We start from the raw sequence: 6,938 nt of genomic DNA on the forward strand, positions 1-6,938 counted from the left end.
ACATATGTCTCCCAAAAAATATTTTTTTCTCGGTTTTAACACGTAATATGTTGTCTTTTCACTATTCTCCATCTAATGAATAGATTGAATGTTTTGAAAATGATAGCATTTTGATTTTATTCACTGTTTACCAAACGTCCCAACTTCACCGGAGTTGGGGTTTGTATTTAGACCGTTATAACAGGCCTGTGTCACTGCTTTGAGTCCATTTATTGAAATATAAGGCATATGGTGTTCATGTTTGTGAACTTGTCCACATTCAAAAACATTGTAACAAAAATTATGTTTTTGTATCTGGACAAAATACTACATGTATAGGCCCACCTAAAGTCTGGAGGGAATTTGTGGATTTTCATAACAATTGTTCACTTTGTGACAAGTTTCTGATTTTTTGCAAGGTGTTAGGTAGGTCTAAGGTTTCCAAAAATCATTGGAGGCAAGTTCGCGGCGCCCCCTATTGGCCGGTATCCATTACTTTCAAAATGGCCCCTGCTGAAAAGAAAACGGGTTGTATCCTACCTTATTATGGTCTGAAAATGTTGTAGGGTGCAGCTTTTCCAATTTCACTAAATAAAATAATTGTTATGTAAACACCATATTACTATTTGAAGGTAATATCTTGAGAAATACCTGGTCATGGTCCATTTTTGCTCTAAAAATGGTCCATATTACCAAAATCAAGGTAAGCTGTGTTCAGAAACCAATGGTCAATGACTGAATTTGTAGGTGTGGTATTGCAGCTGGCTATCACAGGCAATTGAAGAATAAATGAGTTTCGATTGCGCCGCCTAAAATGACTAAAATACAAGTCATAATACAATAAACAACAATATACTGTGAACAATAAAATACTGTGAAGTCCCAGTAATATCTAAACGAACAAAAAATACACTCCTTTACAGTGTGGCTGTGTACTGTGCACATTACAGTAAACTTGAAATAATTGACAGTGATGTGCTGTGAAATTTTACAGTTAATTACTGTGACACCACGGTCATTCTTAACAGCGTAATATAAACCGTTTTAAAGTAAAAAGTGACCACACAAATTATATGAAATTAAAATGACCTTAAAATAGTAATAAAGAATTGCCATAAAAACTTTTTCATTGAATGACATGGGAAATATTGGACTATATAACAATTTCGGACAAAAAAGGTGAAATAAGGCCATTTGTCTCCAATGATATGTATCCACTGATTTTTTAAAACCTTACATAAACACCCTGCCAATAACCAGAAACTTCTCAAGAAGTGAATGATTTCATGAATAGCGAAATTTTCATAAGAATTGTTCACTTCTTGACAAGTTTCTGGTCCCACTTGGCTTCATCCTCCACGGCTGAGGTACCATTAGCATGCAACTATTCCACCACACTGTTCTCTTGAAGTGCTGTTTGGGGCTCTCGTTAGCTTTAATTTTATGGGATGCAGTGCTGTGTTAGAAAGATGGATGGGAGTTTAACCAATGGACATTCATGGGAGTTTCGCAGGCTGGCTCTAATTTATCAACTCTGAGGTGGGATACAAAAGAAAACATGATCCCCTATGGGGTATCTAAGTCTCCGCCCCTTCTGGGCAGCTCATGAGGCTGTGAAAGTCAACAAGTTTGACTGGGCTGTAATGGACTGATCAAACCTGTTTTCCGATCCGCCTTACATTCCCCCCTAGATCACATGCTGTGCATATGCTGTACTTCAGAATTATTGATAACCAATGTTGTGCTTGTTGACTTCATTTGTCAAGCGATTTGTGAGATAAGTGCATGCAAAAATATGTAATTATTTGGACTACACAACAGAAGTCGCATGTCTGACTTGCAGGCACTTGCAAGCGGTTGGGCTGCATATGCACCTTCAGCCTCCGTTCATGTCAAATACTTTTCATTCGTGGGTCATCAGTGTGAACAGAAGGGGAGATAGCACACATCCTTGTGACACCCCGGTGTCAATGATGGTGGTCGCTGAGAAGTTCTTGCAATGCCAACTCTCACTGATAGAGGTCTGTTTGTGAGAATGTCCAGCAGCCAGTTGCACAGTGAAGTGCTGATGCCTATTGTACTCAGTTTGCCCATCAGATGTTGAGGGATGACAGTGTTGAACGCAGAGCTGAAGTCGATGAACAGCATCCGTCCGTGACTGTTTTTGTGTTCCAGATGAGCCTGGCAGAGGTGGAGTGCGAATGGATCCAGAGTAGGGGGGTGGATAACCAGCAATATGCAGCAATACCAGAAGTAATGGCACATGCATTGCAGAGCAGAGCAAAAAATAAGCCATCAAAGCAAGCTTTCACAAAGAGGTGGTTGAGAGTGCAGGTTTACAAGTGTGAGATTACCATGCGGCCAGAGTGATCAGGCCGTTTGCAGGTGAGGCAGTAATTGAATCATGGCATAACATCTTTTAGTTTTCAGGGAAACCAAAGCACTAATATTGAATATTTATTGGGATTGGGCTGCTTGTTGCCAGCAGGAGTGTTACAGGTTCTTAAAATGTTTCAATCATTCACCCTTTCATCAATTTCACAAAAATAGCATAGTCTATCAAAAGGTATGTGCAATGTGCTATATTTGTTGTTGCATTTAAAAAAAATAAGGAGCCATGTACACCATCCTACACCAATGAGTATGGTCAGTGACTGAAGTTATAGGGGTGGTATTGCAGCTAGATGGCAATCACGGATAATTGAAGAATGAACGTGTGTCAAACAAGCTGCCTAAAATAACTTGCCTAAAACACAGGAACAATGGAATGCTGGGAAGTTCGAGTAACATCTAAACAACAATAATACAGCAATTTACTGTACACCTGCACAGTGTGATTGTGTACTGTGCACATTGCCGTAAAACACTGTAAATCATTGAGCTAGAAATTTGGGATGAGATTTTACAGTTAATGACTGTGATACCCTGGTAATTCTCAACAGTGACCATGACCACACATTTGACATGAAAATGAGCTTCAAATGGTAATATGGTATTGGCATAACAACCATTTCATTAAATTGACTGTAAAACGTCGAATTATAGAACAATTTCAGACAAAAATCAGGCAAAATAAGGCCATTTTGCATTTTATGGATAACGGCCAATAGGGGGCGCCGCCAATTTGCCTCCAATGAAATGGGAAATGGGAAAAGCTGCACTCTACAACATTTTCAGACCATAATAAGGTAGGATACAACCCGTTTTCTTTTCAGCAGGGGCCATTTTGAAAGTAATGGATACCGGCCAATAGGGGGCGCCGCCAACTTGCCTCCAATGATTTTTGAAAACCTTAGACCCATAGCTAACACCCTGCCAAAAATCAGAAACTTGTCACGAAGTGAACGATTTTCACGAATTCCCTCTAGACTATTGTTGCCTTCACCAGCTCGGGACCTCTCGAGATAGCTGACGACACTGCTCACATGACAATCGAGTTCTGGAGTTTGGCGCATGAACGCCACAGATCCTGGAAAAATCGGGAATTATGCCTGTTTTGTTTTGGTTCTCTTTTCTTTTTTTCACCTCACCTTGAGCCTCCACACCCACGAGATATAATTTTAGCTGAAGTAAGCTAAATTAAACAGCCAGAGACCAGCATTACTGACATATGTGCATCTGCAATTGAATGACATTGACTGGTGTTGTTGATAGTGATTACAAGATGATATTTTAGCGTTTACGATACTGTTTACATGTCAGTTGCATGCATGGGCGCCATGTTGATGATGCGTGTGTCGTCACACAAAACACAAGCTCGGGAACTCGTTCTTCTATACTTCCGCCAGAGATCAACCTCGAGAATTATTGATCTGACACCAAATGTTCACTCCCACTTTCCCGAGGTTTTAGGTCGGCTTTCTGGGGATTCTCGACTTTTTGAATGAGCTATTGTTGCCTTCACCAGCTCGGGACCTCTCGAGACAGCTGACGACACTGCTCACATGACAATCGAGTTCTGGAGTTTGGCGCATGAACGCCACTGATCCCTGAACAATCGGGATTCATGCGTGTTTTGTTTTGGTTCTCTTTTCTTTTTTTCACCTCACCTTGAGCCTCCACACCCACGACATATAGGCCTAAGTTTAGCTGAAGTAAGCTAAATTAAACAGCCAGAGACCAGCATTACTGACATATGTGCATCTGCAATTGAATGACATTGACTGGTGTTGTTGATAGTGATTACAAGATGATATTTTAGCATTTATGATACTGTTTACATGTCAGTTGCATGCATGGGCGCCATGTTGATGATGCGTGTGTCGTCACACAAAACACAAGCTCGGGAACTCGTTCTTAAAAATCATAGGCTGCCCCCTGCCTCCCATACCCACCATCTACAACTCACGCTGCGTAAGTAGAGCCAGGAGTATCATTAAAGATCCCACACATCCTGGCTTTCATCTCTTTACACTGTTGCCCTCTGGCAGGCGCTACAAGGCATTGCCAGCCAGAACCAATAGGATGAAGAACAGCTTCTTCCCCAAAGCTGTTACAACAATGAACACACACTTACTGGACAATGTTCATCTATAAAGGACTGTGCACTACGTAGGGAAGCTAAAATCTCGGTATACGTTGTATACTGACAATAAAGGCTTTCTATTTCTATTCTATTCTAATAATATGAAGTCCACCACTTTGTTGTGTTGTCATCCAAATTGTCTGCCCTCTGAAATCAGTCACACACATCAGAGGCTTAATTGGGAAGTGCTATTACGATTGGAGGGTTGCAGGTTCAAATCCCATCCTACCTCCCTTCACCTCCCATCCAGGCTGAAGTAGGCCTATGAGCTAGGCACCAAGCCCCATGCTGCAGGGACAGTTAACAATTCACTGTGAGTAACGAAGTTGCTTTGGATAAGTGTCAGCTAAGTGTTATCTTTCTGTTTCTCCAGATGAGAAGAGCGATGATCTGATGTCATGACACATTGGATGTATGGAAGAGCCAGAGGTCCAGCACACCAAGTCAAGTTTAGCCGATTTCAACCTTTTAATCACACCAACTCAATGTAGTAATCAGTTCATTCAATGGCTCAAATACTTTATTTTTAGACACAAAGTACAAATACATTTCAAGGTTTTGTAGGTGATGGGAGGGGATATCTATTGTGGGGTGGACATGTACAATAGACGTGCAAGTACTTATTTATATTAATAAATGGTTATCTGAACTAGGCCTGTAATAGTCAACCCATTGATGCTGGATGCTGTGTACTCGTTGTATTGACCTAGGTGCCTGGAGCGACACAGCATTTAGGCATGACATATTAGATTTTTTTAGATTAAAAATGTGGGTATGTTAGAGCTGAATTAACATGTTCTAAGGCAAGAGGATAGTCTTAGCTTTTAAAACTCATATCATGTCTGTATGTACTTCAGAGACTTATTTAGTTATTTGGGTTTTTTATAGGATGAGGACACCTTTCTTAAAAGGGGCATAGGCAATTAGCTGGCATTTTGGTGCCGGCTGAAATGGGTTAATATTATTTACATACAGCACTATCCCCATACCAGTATACCCATGTCACCTGAGATATACATTTAGTGGAGACAATATAATTAGTTAGACTAGACTGAAGATTGACAGGCGGTCATGGGTAAGTGGTTAGAGTGTCAGCCTTGTATCCCAAAGGTTGCCGGTTGGACTCCCGACCCACCAGGTTGGTGGGGGGAGTTAAGTAATCAGTGCTCTCCCCCATCCTCCTCCATGACTGAGATACCCTGAGCATGGTACCGCCACACTGCTCCCTTGGGGCGCCATTGGGGGCTGCCCCCGTGCACGGGTGAAGCATAAATGCAATTTCGTGCAGTGAACACTTGTGTGCTGTGTCACAATGTCAATGGGAGTTGGAGTTTCCCAGTTGGGCTTTCACAGAAAATGTTCTACGTTGTTGTATTAGTACAATAAAATAAGCAAGACATGTCTGGATGGACTTCATCATTTCAGTTATTTATTATCACAGCTACTCACCATCAATGACAACCAGGGCTCACCAGCCAACCAGCCAAATGCTGGGAAAATAAAGTTTTGCTGGTAGAAAAGAAAACATACTTGGCACTTTGACCCATTATTTAATGTACCGGTATGTTTGGAGATTAACATACTAGCCATTTTGGCTACTAGTGAATAAAAAAAGTTAATTTAGAGCCCTTCTGAAAACTCCAACAACTGGTACAGGTGATCAGTGCATCAGGGGAGGAATGTAAGGGTGGGCCCGATGGATGAGGGGAACAGCTTCACTGATGGTGAGGTCCTGGTGCTGCTGCAAAGCCAAAGAGGAAGAAGCCTCTCTGGACACCTCTTCATGTTGGCTCCCCCATCTAATTAGAAAAAAAGAAAAGACAAACATGCTATTTAAATGAATCTAGCCATGCATTGTAATGTACTGGTACAGTACTGAATAATTAACTCCCTTGGCAATATTGTCTGAATTAAAATGTGATGTATAATGTCAGAAAATAACACTCATCCCAACTTACTAGTCATGTATTTACCTGTGCTGCTGGGATGCAATTCTTGGACGTCATCCTGGCCACCATGACTCATGGTTTTAGTTTGGGTGCTGACCACCTGACTGATGAACCTGCAATTACTAAACAATAAAAACAATAAAAGATAAATAACAGGTTTGTTGTGCTTTTCTTTCTCTTGTGAAGGTCATCTTTTCAAATGATTTATTTAATCAAATCAAATCAAAATTATTTAATCAAAGTATGTAACCGACATTCTGTCCTATGTGTTTCTACACGTGCAATGTAATGCAACACCGATTTGAAACATTGAAGTATGTCAAGTCAGCTTTTATTGTCACTTTATTTATGGTCATACAAGGGAAACAACGTTTTCTCTCTACCATGCCAGGACATAGGACTGACAATTACAGACAGACAGAAAGTGCAAGACAGGACAGGTAGCAGTGATGGACTGGTAACATAAGTGGTCAATAATAATACAG

This window comes from Engraulis encrasicolus, chromosome 14 (genome assembly GCF_034702125.1).
Source record: "Engraulis encrasicolus isolate BLACKSEA-1 chromosome 14, IST_EnEncr_1.0, whole genome shotgun sequence".
NCBI classification, from domain to species: domain Eukaryota; kingdom Metazoa; phylum Chordata; class Actinopteri; order Clupeiformes; family Engraulidae; genus Engraulis; species Engraulis encrasicolus.